The sequence below is a fragment of the Manis javanica genome, chromosome 1, assembly GCF_040802235.1.
Source record: "Manis javanica isolate MJ-LG chromosome 1, MJ_LKY, whole genome shotgun sequence".
In the NCBI taxonomy this organism is placed as follows: Eukaryota; Metazoa; Chordata; class Mammalia; order Pholidota; family Manidae; genus Manis; species Manis javanica.
The window spans coordinates 152,798,558-152,812,516 of record NC_133156.1 but is presented as its reverse complement, the minus strand read 5'-3'; the positions used below and the strand labels follow the sequence as shown (position 1 = coordinate 152,812,516).

Sequence of the window (13,959 nt, the reverse complement as noted above, 5' to 3'; positions counted from 1 at the left end):
ACTGCGGAGCAACCGTGGGAAGCGGGTGCCATCTCCAGCCCTGTGCCTCTCTGCCTGCCCTTCTCAGTTGGCATCAGATCAGATCCAGAGCTTGTGCTTTAGGAAACCGTCCCTGCTACCCCTGTGCCTGCCAGTAAGCATCTCCTAGCCAACAGTCTTCATTACTTGGCATGGTTTTCAATGTGTATTTATTTGTGGGATTATATGCCGAGTTCCGGATGCCCTGCACTGAAAGCCCTGCAAAACCCCGGTTCTCCGGGGCTTACCGGTGTCCCTGCCAGGGTTCATGGTGGGGGTGGGTGCACATGTGTTGGGTCACCTAGCCCTTCCTGGGGCCGCCCGCTTCCAACAGCCTTCGCTGGGCCCTCTTCCTACAGTGGACATGACAGACCCTCCGTACAAGACTCCCATTTTCTTCACGCAGCCGGGAGGCCCATCACTGCCGTCTCTCTCATTGTGCCCTTGACATGTCCCTCTGTAACTCTGGGGAAAGGAAATCCCAGGGCAAAATACCTCTAAAACTAAATCAGTCAAAGGGAGAAATAAAATTTAAAACCCATTTATTGCTTACAAACTGCAGTCCGGGTCCATCTGTCTCTCCTGCTCTGCAGAAGCAAAAACAGCCCTCCCCCTAACCTCTCAGGTTCAGATAAGCCCTTAGTTGCCCGTCAACCTTTCTCCACCCCTGAGGAACACCTGTTGATATGCAGATGCACTAAAGCCAGGTGAGATATTCTGGAAATATTACAATTTTACCCACACCCTCTCACTCACATCGCACTGAGGTCTCCGCCTCAACCCAAATCCTTCCCAGAATAGCTCCCATTCAAATCCAGCCCTCTGCAGGTCCAGATCAGATCAGTATTTGATTATGTGCTGAGGTTTTGCCCTTTCTTCCTGATTAGAGTGCAAATCATTTTGTTCTCATTACCGTAGGCAATTTCCTTTTTTTTTTTCTTTGACATATCTTCTTGTAGAGTAACATAAGCATGTATAGGTTTTAAACTACTAATTAAATTGCGCACATACATTAACATAATATGAATACAGCTACATAACAAAAGCAGACCTACAATTACCAGCCATATCCAGTGAAACCAAGAAAACCAGTTAGGTACCCTAGGCATTTGTGAAAACTTATCAATGATATGATGGATATTGTCTAACTGAATTTGAATAGTTTGAGAAAAATCAGACAAATTAAAACAACACATTCCTGGGAACTGTTCACATCCCATATGTTCTTTTAACAGTAGATAGTCTAGTTGCACAACATTGGAGCACTGCAACTTGCACTTCTCCTAATTCTTGGTTGAGTTCTGACAATATAGAGCCAGTCAGATTTGTTGTTTTACTGTAGCACAGGCCAGCTTAGATATCTCCTTCTTCATTCCAATGGCAAGTCCAGGAACCGGTGGGATGACTGCAGCTACAACTGCAGCATTGCCTGGATCTTTGTTGAAGTTTTCTGATGTTCATCTTCTGGAATGAATCTTCCAAAGGATGTTGATGTTGGAAGTTCTTCTTCATATTGTATCTTAATTCATTTTCTGTGTAGCCAAATTAGGCTTTGATCTTCTGTATAAACACAAACAAACCTTTTGCCCACTCTTTGATATGACCTTTATACCATTGTGAAGAACCTATCGGAGATCACCACACAGGAACTGCTTTTTTTTTTTTTTTTTAAGAGAAAGGAATATTATCAGAAAAATATACTTCCATAGCTGATCATTTGACACCCTGTTAGTCCATTCTTGGGTTCTGTGATTCTGCTGCTGTTTTGTTCCTTCAGTTTTTCCTTTGTTCTTATACTCCACACATGAGTGAAATCATTTGGTATTTCTCTTTCTCTGCTTGGCTTATTTCACTGAGCATAATACCCTCTACCTCCATCCATGTTGTTACAAATGGTAGGATTTGTTTTCTTCTTATGGCTGAATAATATTCCACTGTGTATATGTACCACATCTTCTTTATCCATTCATCTACTGATGGACACTTAGGTTGCTTCCAATTCTAGGCTATTGTAAATGTTGCTGCGATAAACATAGGGGTGCATCTGTCTTTTTCAAACTGGGCTCCTGCATTCTTAGGGTAAATTCCTAGGAGTGGAATTCCTGGGTCAAATGGTAAGTCTATTTTGAGCATTTTGAGGAACCTCCATACTGCTTTCCACAATGGTTGAACTAATTTACATTCCCACCAGCAGTGTAGGAGGGTTCCCCTTTCTCCACAGCCTCGCCAACATTTGTTGTTGTTTGTCTTTTCGATGATGGCAATCCTTACTGGTGTGAGGTGATATCTCATTGTGGTTTTAATTTGCATTTCTCTGATAATTAGCCAGGTGGAGCATCTTTTCATGTGTCCGTTGGCCATCTGAATTTCTTTTTTGGAGAACTGTCTGTTCAGGTTCTCTGCCCATTTTTTAATTGGATTATTTGTTTTTTGTTTGTTGAGGTGGGTGAGCTCTTTATATATTTTGGATGTCAAGCCTTTATCAGATCTGTCATTTCCAATTATATTCTCCCATACTGTAGGGTACCTTTTTGTTCTATTGATGGTGTCTTTTGCTGTACAGAAGCTTTTCAGCTTAATATAGTCCCACTTGTTCATTTTTGCTTTTGTTTTCCTTGCCTGGGGAGATATGTTCAAGAAGAGGTCACTCATGTTAATGTCTAAGAGATTTTTGCCTATGTTTTTTTCTAAGAGTTTTATGGTTTCATGACTTACATTCAGGTCTTTGATCCATTTCAAATTTACTTTTGTGTATGGAGTTAGACAGTGGTCCAGTTTCATTCTCTTACATGTAGCTGTCCAGTTTTGCCAGCACCATTTGTTGAAGAGACTGCCATTTCCCCATTGTATGTCCATGGCTCCTTTATCAAATATTAATTGACCATATATGTTTGGGTTAATTTCTGGAGTCTCTAATCTGTTCCACTGGTCTGTGGCTCTGTTCTTGTGCCAGTACCAACTTGTCTTGATTACTATGGCTTTGTAGTAGAGCTTGAAGTTAGGGAGTGAGATCTCCCCCCCACACACACACTTTATTCTTCTTTCTCAGGATTGCTTTGGCTATTTGGGGTCTTTGGTGTTTCCATATGAATTTTTGAATTATTTGTTCCAGTTGGTTGAAGAATGTTGCTGGTAATTTGATAGGGATTGCATCAAATCTGTATATTGCTTTGGGCAGGATGGCCATTTTGACGATATTCATTCTTCCTAGCCATGAGCATGGGATGAGTTTCCATTTGTTAGTGTCTGCTTTAATTTCTCTTAAGAGTGTCTTATAGTTTTCAGGGCATAGGTCTTCCACTTCTTTGGTTAGGTTTATTCTTAGGTATTTCATTCTTTTTGATGCAATTGTGAATGGAGTTTGTTTTCCTGATTTCTCTTTCTGTTGGTTCATTGTTAATGTATAGGAAAGCCACAGATTTCTGTGTGTTAACTTTGTATCCTGCAGCTTTGCTGTATTCCGATATCAGTTGTAGTAGTTTTGGAGTGGAGTCTTTAGGGCTTTTTATGTACAATATCATGTCATCTGCAAATAGTGACAGTTTGACTTCTTCTTTACCAGTCTGGATTCCTTGTATTTCTTTGTTTTGTCTGATTGCTGTGGCTAGGACCTCCAGTACTATGTTAAATAACAGTGCGGAGAGTGGGCATCCCTGTCTGGTTCCCGATCTCAGAGGAAAAGCTTTCAGCTTCTCGCTGTTCAGTATGATGTTGACTGTGGTTTTATTATATATGGCCTTTATTATGTTGAGGTACTTACCCTCTATACCCATTTTGCTGAGAGTTTTTATCAAGAATGGATGTTGAATTTTGTCAATGCTTTTTCAGCATCTATGGAGATGATAATGTGGTTTTTGTCCTTCTTTTTATTGATGTGGTGGAGATGTTGATGGATTTTCGAATGTTGTACCATCCTTGCATCCCTGGGATGAATCCCACTTGGTCATGGTGTATTCCTTTTGATATATTTTTGAATTCGGTTTGCTAATATTTTATGGAGTATTTTTGCGTCTACATTCATCAGGGATATTGGTCTGTAATTTCCTTTTTTGGTGGGGTCTTTGCCTGGTTTTGGTATTAGGGTGATGTTGGCTTCATAGAATGATTTTGGGAGTATTCCCTCCTCTTCTATTTTTTGGAAAACTTTAAGGAGAATACGTATTATGTCTTCTCTGTATGTCTGATAAAATTCTCTAAAATTCTGAGGTAAATCCGTCTGGCCCGGGGGTTTTGTTTTTGGGTAGTTTTTTGATTACCGTTTCAATTTCTTTGCTCGTAATTGGTTTGTTTAACTTTTGTGTTTCTTCCTTGGTCAATCTTGGAAGGTTGTATTTTTCTAGGAAATTGTCCATTTCTTCTAGGTTTTCCAGCTTGTTGGCATATAGGTTTTCATAGTAGTCTTTAATAATTCTTTGTATTTCTGTGGAGTCTGTCGTGATTTTTCCATTCTTATTTCTGATTCTGTTGATGTGTGTTGATTCTCTTTTTCTCTTAATAAGTTTGGCTAGAGGCTTATCTATTTTGTTTATTTTCTCAAAGAACCAGCTCTTGGTTTCATTGATTTTTTCTATTGTTTTATTCTTCTCAATTTTGTTTATTTCTTCTCTAATCTTTATTATGTCCCTCCTTCTGCTGACTTTAGGCCTCATTTGTTCTTCTTTTTCCAGTGTCAATAATTGTGATGTTAGACTATTCATTTGGGATTGTTCTTCCTTCTTTAAGTGTGCCTGGATCACTATGTACTTTCCTCTTAAGACTGCTTTTGCTGCATCCCACAGAAGTTGGGGCTTTGTGTTGTTGTCATTTGCTTCCATATATTCCTTGATCTCTATTTTAATTTGTTCATTGATCCATTGATTATTTAGGAGCATGTTGTAAAGCCTCCATGTGTTTGTGAGCCCTTTTGTTTTCTTTGTAGAATTTATTTCTAGTTTGATACCTTTGTCGTCTGAAAAGTTGCTTGGCAGAATTTCAGTCTTTTGGAATTTACTGAGGCTCTTTTTGTGAGCTAGTATGTGGTCTATTCTGGAGAATGTTCCATGTGCACTTGAGAAGAATGTATATACTGTTTCTTTTGGATGTAGAGTTCTATAGATGTCTGTTAGGTCCATCTGTTCTAGTGTGTTGTTCAGTGCCTGTGTATCCTTACTTATTTTCTGCCCGGTGGATCTATCCTTTGGGGTGAGTGGTGTGTTGAAGTCTCCTAAAATGAGTGCATTGCATTCTATTTCCCGCTTTAGTTCTGTTAGTATTTGTTTCACATATGCTGGTGCTCCTGTGTTGGGTGCATATATATTTAGAATGGTTATATCCTCTTGTTGGACTGAGCCCTTTGTCATTATGTAATGTCCTTCTTTATCTCTTGTTACTTTGTTTTGAAGTCTATTTTGTCTGATACTAGTAATGCAACCCCTGCTTTCTTCTCTCTGTTGTTTGCCTGAAATATGTTTTTCCATCCCTTGACTTTTAGTCTGTGCATGTCTTTGGGTTTGAGGTGAGTTTCTTGTAAGCAGCATATAGATGGGTCTTGCTTTTTATCCATTCTATTACTGTGTGTCTTTTGATTGGTGCATTAAGTCCATTTACATTTAGGGTGACTATTGAAATGTATGTACTTATTGCCATTGCAGGCTTTAGATTCGTGGTTACCAAAGGTTCAAGGTTAGCTTCTTTAGTATCTTACTGCCTAACTTAGCTCGCTTATTGAGCTGTTGTATACACTGTCTGGAGATTCTTTTCTTCTCTCCCTTATTCCTCCTCCTCCATTCTTTATATGTTGGTTGTTTTATTCTGTGATCTTTCGTGTTTCCTTTAACTGCTTTTAGTGGGTAGTTGATTTTATTTTTTGCCTTTAGTTAGTATTTGGTTGGTCTGCTTTCTTTGCTGTGATTTTATTTTCTCTGGTGACATCTGTTTAGTCTTAGGAGTGCTCCCATATCGAACAGTCCCTCTAAAATACCCTGTAGAGGTGGTTTGTGGGAAGCAAATTCCCTCAACTTTTTCTTGTCTGGGAATTGTTTAATCCCTCCTTCATATTTAAATGATAATCATGCTGGATACAGTACCCTTGGTTCAAGGCCCTTCTGTTTCATTGCATTAAATATATCATGCTATTCTCTTCTGGCCTTTAAGGTGTCTGTTGAGAAGTCTGATGATAGCCTGAAGGGTTTTCCTTTATAGGTGACCTTTTTCTCTCTAGCTGCCTTTAAAACTCTTTCCTTGTCCTTGATCTTTGCTATTTTAATTATTATGTGTCTTGGTTGTCCTCCTTAGGTCCTTTCTGTTGGGAGTTTTGTGTATTTCCATCGTCTGTTTGATTATTTCCTCCCCCAGTTTGGGGAACTTTTCAGCAATTATTTCTTCAAAGACACTTTCTATCCCTTTTTCTCTCTCTTCTTCTGGTACCCCTATAATACGGATATTGTTCCTTCTGGATTGGTCACACAGTTCTCTTAATATTGTTTCATTCCTGGAGATCCTTTTATCTCTCTCTCTGTCAGCTTCTATGCGTTCCTGTTCTCTGGTTTCTATTCCATCAGCAGCCTTTTGCATCTTATCCATTCTGCTTATAAATCCTTCCATAGTTTGTTTCCCTTCTGTAATCTCCTTCCTGGCATCTGTAATCTCCCTCGGACATCTGTAATCTCCCTCTGGACTTCATCCCTTAGCTCTTGTATATTTCTCTGCATCTCCGTCAGCATGTTTATGATTTTTATTTTGAATTCTTTTTCCAGAGGACTGGTTACGTCTGTCTCCTTCTGTGGTACTGTCTGTGTTATCTTGGTCTGCCTGTAATTTTGCCTTTTCATGGTTATAGAGATAGTTTGCAGAGCTGGCACAAGTGACAGCTGGAAGAACTTCCCTTCTTGTTGGTTTGTGGCCTTCCTCTCCCCCTTTGTGAGGCGCTGGATTCTCGCAGGTGTGGATGTGGTCTGGCTGTTGTCCTGTGTCTTCTGGTCTCTCTTTTAGGAAGAGTTTTCTTTGTTGTATTTTCAAAAATATATATGGTTTTCGGAGAAGATTTCCGCTGCTCTACTCATGCCAACATCTTGGCTCCCCCTCTCCAGCAATTTTCATTATTATTTTTTTACTCCAGAACTGTATTTGTTTCCTGTAGAAAAATTTGAAAATATAGGAATCCAAAATTCTACCAACCAGATGTACTTGGGTATATACTTTTCCAGACTCTGTGTGTGTGTGTGTGTGTGTGTGTGTGTGTGTGTGTGTGTGTGTACAATAGTTGGTACTGTTCACCTTAAAAATAAACTGTCAGTATGTTATCAATAAAATAGTTTTATTCTGGAACAGCAGAGAAGTGCAGTTCCACAAGCAAGTCTGAAGGAAGGAGAGTGTTCCTCTTTAGAGGAGGAGGGGAGTTTGGGGGACTGTTGTAAGCAAAAAGCCCATTGGAGGAAACTGGGAGTCCCATGTGTTGTGATTGCTGATTGGCTGGATTTTGACAGTCTTTCATTGGCCAGACTCTTGTCAGGAGGCCTCCTTCTGGGAAGTGAAAACTAACTTTAACAGTATGACTTGCAAGTTGTCCATCTCTTCCTTTTTCTTCCAGTGGGTCTGCAATTGAGGAGGGAATGGTGGGACATAAGAGCTCCACCTGTTGGCCCCCAACACCACCATAGTGAGGTTTCCCTTTATTATTTTCACAGTATATGCATATGTAGTCTTTTTATGTAAAATGGAATCATAGAGTGGATAGTGTCCTGTAGTCTTTTTTTCGCTTAGCAGTATATCATGAACAGCTTTTCATGTCAAATAATCACCATAGATGGTTCTGGAACAGAACCATACAGGAAATATTAATGTCTTTGCTGAAATAATTATGTCTTTAGAGATTTCATAAAATCTTAAATCCTTAAATTGAACTTATTTTTGAATTAGGGAGAAAAAATAACAGTAAAAGAAGGGATAATACTTATAGCAGAAATGAGGCAACGCAACTTTAAAAAGTTGTTTCCTTTAAGATTAGACTTTGTATGGAACCTAGAGACCAGATAACCTGGTGAAAATGCTTTGAAGTGAAGGTTGAGGAGTTGACAGTACTAACTATAATAATGAAGTCTCCGCTCAGGTTGGGTGGGTATTATAGTTGATTTGTTAGGACACACCTCTTGAATTCCAGTGCTGGGAAAAGAACCACATTTGCTCTTCCGGGTCCTCCAAAGGTCAGAATTGCTGGCTTGTGACTCTGCTTATGTTGGAATGTGAAAAAACTTTCTTTTCTCCTTTCACACATGAGTACTTCACCTGTTGGATTTTTTTATTTTTAATGAGAGTTTAGTTTAGAAATATGCTCAGCAGGCACAGACATGCTCTCAGGTGGACAAGTAGAATGGGTAGAAACAAGATTTATAGCAATGTTATACAAAAAGTGATATCAAGACATAAAGGTTTTAAGTCAAATTATGTGAAAATCTGGATTTTTTGAAAAGCTGTTTTGTGAAAATATTGCCACTAGAATTACTTTTTAAAACAAGTTGCTTCAGAAACTAAAAATTATTCTATTTACAAAAGTTTAATTTTATATGCAGGTTTCTGAAACATGTTGACAACCTCAAGTGAGACGCTTTGTCATTTCTCCTCCTGGAGGATGAGCGGGACCCTCCTGCAAGCGTCTGGTTCCTGTTCCTCCCAGTGACTTGCGTGCTCACTTGAGGAGGATGTCTGTTCTCCACAGCAGGCGTGTGTTGGGACTGGGATGATCAGTAGGTTCCGTGGTATTTTTTTATCCTATATAGCTCATCGTTGGAGCTGCTCTGACCAAATAGAAGGGGCTCGGGGGTGGGTGGGTAGTAGGGTCTAAAAAAGTTCCCACTGCTGGTGTCTTTCCCCCTGTTCTTGCCTCTAAACCTGAGCGCCTGGCATGTGTTAGGCCTTCAGGAAATGTTTGTTGAATAGCTGAATATATAAGTCCTGACCTTGTGGTCTTATTTTACTCTGGAATGGGCTTTATAACTAAGGCCGTGTTAAACTGTGTCCAGGATGTTGCCAACCTTGGCATGTCATGTTGGGTCCTTTCTTACCTTAAAATCAGATCATTTGAACCTGGAGCAATCATTGAGATCATCGGATTCATTGGCTTCTGTTTCCATTTGGCAAAAGTAAGGACTGTGGCAGTTCCGTGACTTCCTGTGTGTTTCCATGCCAGCCACAGCAGGTAAATTGCCAAACACAGGGCTGTCTGCTGAATGTGTTCTGATTTCCCTTTTGGTTCCTTATAGCAACTTACCTTGTACTCAGCCCCTTAAAAATGTGGAGTGGGATAGGTTACTGGAAATTTTACTCTGAATTTCTTTGAAATTCCAGAAAAACCCACCATGTTGTGACAGTGGCTTTTGAGAAAAATTTTGTAAACATCCCTTAATTGTCCAAAAAAAGACTGTAGCTGGCCCCATTGCTGGTTCTGAGACTTCTCTATATTTCTTACTACAAGATAAAGTTCTCATGAGCTTTGAGGACAGCTTGGCCTGTCCAGTGGGTGTGCAGTGAGCAAGGAAGATGTCAGAGGCTTGTGGGCAGCTGCATGGTCACCTACTTGTGAATAAGACCATACCTCTGGTGATATTTTTTCTGACTCTGGGCTGTTTTTCTGGATAGTTGATTCTGCCTCCTACTCTTGGCTGTGGTTCATTTGAACTTGAACATATTCACAATGGCATATGGTAGTTTGAACTCTTCTGCAGCTGATCCATTGTCAACACTGGGTCCTTCCTTCATATTAATAGCCCAGAACACTCTCAGAGGCCCCTTTTAAGAAGATACCAAGGCTGGAAAATAAATGCTAAGGAGATGAATGTGTTGGAAATAGGAAGGATATCTTGCTTTATAAGAGAAAGTTTGCTTTTTCTGTAAATGCTTATTCATGAGATAAAATTGAAACAAGAAAAGGATTCATTTCCATTAAGTTTAAGTTGGTTGCAAAACAAAATCCTTCTTTTACCATATGTCATGCAGGGAAATTAATGGCCTAGAAATGTACAGCTGCTCAGCCAATTCACAGGCTTTTAGTACCTAGTATAAAAGGTGCTGTTCAAGAGGCCTCACTAACCATGTTCTGCTGGGGACGCCAGTTCACAGTGTCATAACTCGGGCTAGGAGGAAGAATTGACAGTTGAGTGACACTAAAGATCAATCTTAACCGTTTGACATTTAACTAGGTTCCTTTACCCTCTGTGGGTAAAATTGTAACATTTCCAGAATATCTCACCTGGCTTTAGGACATCTGCATTTCAATAGGCATTCAGAGGTGGAAAGAAGTAAGGCTTTAGTGGATTTGCATCATTCCTCAGGGGTGGAGAGAAGTTCATCTCCTTATCTATGGGTAATTACCTGGGCCGAGGAAGGTTTACCTGTACATGAGAGGGGAGGGGAGGGCCAGTTTTGGCGTCTGCTGGAGCAGGAAAGAGAGAAATGGCCCCAGACTGCAGTTTGTAAGCAGTAAACGGATTTTAAACTTTATTTCTCCCTTTGACTGATTTCGGTTTTTAGAGGTATTTTGCCCCAGGATTTCCTCTCCCCGGACTTACCCTCCAATGACTGAAGGGGGTGCTTGGACCAAGTATGCTAAGAACTGGACTGTGTCAGGTACACATAAAAATTTAGGATAAGTTTTTTATTCTTACCCCAAATAGAAAGTGTGTATACTGGTGGAAGGTACTCTACAAATATGAAAAACTTCTCTTTACGATCTCATGTTTTCCAAAAACTTGATATGTCTTTTAAAAATCTCACTTAGGTATTGGTAAGTGTTAAATGCAAAAAAGTAAAAATAAAAGTTTTCAGGACTCTAGAGAGCTTTCATCTCCAATGTAGGATTGTAAAGTGACAAGGCTCTCAAAATCCATTAGAAGAACACCTACACCAAATGTTAGGGAGAGTTGGGTTTGGTGACACAGGGAAGTCAGAGGACGAAGTGAGGAAGGAATTCATTAAAGTAAGAGTTAGGGAATGACAGATCAGAATAATACAGGAAGTTCATTGAACAGCTACTCAGCATGGGGCACGCCCCCTGCTCATTCCTTAAGCCAGGGTCACCTGGCGTCCAGCTTCTGCTTGGATGTGGAGTGTGGGGACTGAGTCCCTACCACCCCAGGCTTTGGGGGAGCCGCAGAGCACTGGATGGAGTGAGATTATGTCCTGCGAACTTCCTATATAGTAAAGAAGGGAGACTTTCAGGCGGGTTACTAAAGAGCATGACTGTGAGCTGCAGTCCCCGGTCACCCTGGCGACGGTAATTTGCAAGCCCAGGTCTGAGCTCTCAGCAGCCCCTCCTTACTTGTCTGAGGTAGGATAGAGTGAAGGGTAAAGCCAGAATTGGGAGGATTAGAATGACAAAGCAAAGTAATAAAACACTTAAGACTGGAAAGGCACAGAGACAAGGCGTTTAAGTGAGAAATTTATTTAAGGCAAAAGGAGCACACTTGGAGAAAGGGGAGTGCAGGCTGCCCTAGAGAAGAGGCACCCCTGAAAGGTTGGGAAAAGATTAAAAGGATACGCACCTAGAAAGTGCAGGCGAATCCGGAGAGAGGAACGCTCCCTGAAAGGTCGAAAAGAGAGAGTTTAAGGTTAAAAGGTTACGCACTTGAAAAGTGCAGGCAACCTCAGAGAGAGGAGTGCCTCGAAAGGCTGGGGGTTCCCCCTTTTAAGGATTCTTTAGGAATGTGACTAAGGGCTGGGGGTGCAGACTTGCTAAGTGGTCTTTGAATACTTACAATTACTTAACACAAGGAATTTCCTGCTCTGATTTCTCCCTGGGATACTGGCGTCTTGGTCCGGGAGCGTATCAAACAGGCTGCCTGCCCAGCTCCCAACGTGGGCTGAGTTATTGACTGTTTGCTAGAGTAGTTAAGAATCTTACATTTTTAACTTCCTGGGTATTAAAATACAATCTTTAAGATGGAATCCTTCTTTTCACTATGTTGTTTACAGCTGGGCCTGCATGCTAAATTTGTTGCCTAGGTTACAAATTACTTAATTAGGGCCGGAAGGAGAAAAAAACAGCATATAGGTAAAGGTAAAAAAGTAAGCTGGTCTTGCATGATTAACACAATAAAGACATGAGCTATGCTGAGGTACCTTCCTTTATCTGGGGAATATTCAAACATTCCAGGCCAAGTAGCTCTTGGCTTTTTCAGCTTTAATTGATTAATTCTGGGTCTTTTTCTCTTTCCACCCAGCTCATATCTATTTTCCTGCCTAACACAAAGGTTGTATTTATTTAACAAATGCAAATGTCTATCATGTTCCTGGCTTTGTAGACACAGTTGTAAATTAGATATATTGCTGCATGCAGAAGGCTGTTACTGAATGTTAGGAAAGAGTATAAAACCTAAATGTGATTTATTCCCACTTAGGATGTTTAAACATTTTAACAGGAAGGTATTAACAAAGGGCCACGTGGTAGAAGCTGCTCAGGCTGAGAGTGGGGGTGGGGGGATTGATAAGGGCCTGGCAATACCTGTTTGAGTTTTTTAAACCTACCAATAAAATTAAGACAAATGTAAAGGAAAGATATAACAGGCTTAGGCGACGTCCTGGAAAGAATGTGAATCCTATAGTACTCAGCCAATGAGGAACCAGGGGAGGGACTCGCCTACTAGGAGATGAATTATTGGCACCAAACTCCCCAGATGTGCCTGCCCACCAGACACCCGATCTTGCAAGATCGTCATTAAAGCCTCGCTCCGCTGTTCTCTTTGTCTCCATGTCCACTTATTGAATTTGGACTAGTTACTGTGTTTCTCACACTGAAGGAGAGAGGTGGGCCTAGAAACAACCCCCCGTCATTAGAAGTGAGCTCACGGCGAGGCTCTGACTGGAGGTGGTCCCTGAACTGAATCCTGGTGGGTGAAGAGCTAGTCTGGCCAGAGAGCCTGCCTGCAGCCTCACAGAGCCGCACACGGAGAGGCCAGGTGCTGAGAGCAAGTACTCTGTCCTGGGATCTGCGTGGGGTTCAGTCCAGGGGGTAGGGGCTGATGGCAGTGAGCTATCAGAGTTTTCCAGCAGGATTAATAAGTAATCTATTTATATTTAAAAGAACACTGTGAAACGTGGAGGATAGATTAGAAGAGGGTAAGATCATTTGGGGAGCTGAGAGAAATTACAGGGGCACAGAAGGAACTCTTCTGAGTTAGTGTCTAATCTAGTGCAGGGCCCTGAGTAAATGTGTGTCACATGAGCAAGTGAGATCAAAAGGCCTGCCCTGTGGTCTGATTTTGAGAGAAGTACACGGCCCATGCAAATGGGGAGCTCTTAAGTGAAGTTTGTTGACTTCTGAAGGGGTCTGTCAATCTCCTGACATGTTACAAAATTGTGTGCATGCAGGCATTTCCTGAGAGGGAGTCATGATTTCTTCACATGCATAGAAGGTTCAAAAGATAGAAAACTCCTGGGTTAGATGTTAGCCTGGCAGGACAGAGAGACCTCTTGTGATGCTCCACAAAGCTTTGTATTTATCTCAATCAAGGGCTTAAATTTACAGGAGAAAATTATCACCTCCACTGATGACATTGAGCTGGAGGAGCAGGTACCTGATTGTGCCAGGAGTCAAAGTACAGATTCAAAGAGAACCTGAGTCTGTGGCCAGAGTGCCTAATCCGCTGTGGTCAGATCGCAGACCAGCTGCACTGCAGTGACGGGTGGGAGATGCTCACCTTAACCACGTTGTCTGCTGTGATCCTCCACAGCCATGGGCGTGGGGACGGGCAGCCCGGGAGTGTGCTGAGTGGGAAGTGCTTGACGACCTGAGGTATGTGAGAGGAGGTGGGATCCCAGGGGTACTGTGCCCTAAAGGGGGGTGGGGGGCCTTCAGAGATGGTGTGGAAAGCTGATATGAAAATTTCCCCATGTGAGACCTATGGGGAAATGTACAACATGGGCCTCCCTCCGTTCTGCCAACAGCATGCTAAGGCAGTTGTTTGAAGTCTA

The 13,959-nt window shown here is 41.3% G+C and overlaps 1 protein-coding gene across 3 annotated transcripts in view; it reads left to right on the top strand.

Moving 5' to 3' along the window:
* LIMS1 (LIM zinc finger domain containing 1) overlaps positions 1 to 13,959 on the top strand; it is a 194,685-nt gene that overhangs the window by 95,862 nt on the left and 84,864 nt on the right. Inside the window, exon 1 of one of the 3 annotated variants that reach the window (XM_037015440.2) lies at positions 13,628 to 13,780. The exons of the other annotated variants lie outside the window; for them this stretch is intronic. The gene's annotated coding sequence lies outside the window, so the exon portion shown is untranslated. Of the gene's footprint in view, positions 1 to 13,627; positions 13,781 to 13,959 lie in introns of those variants that run through there. 3 annotated transcript variants of the gene reach the window in all.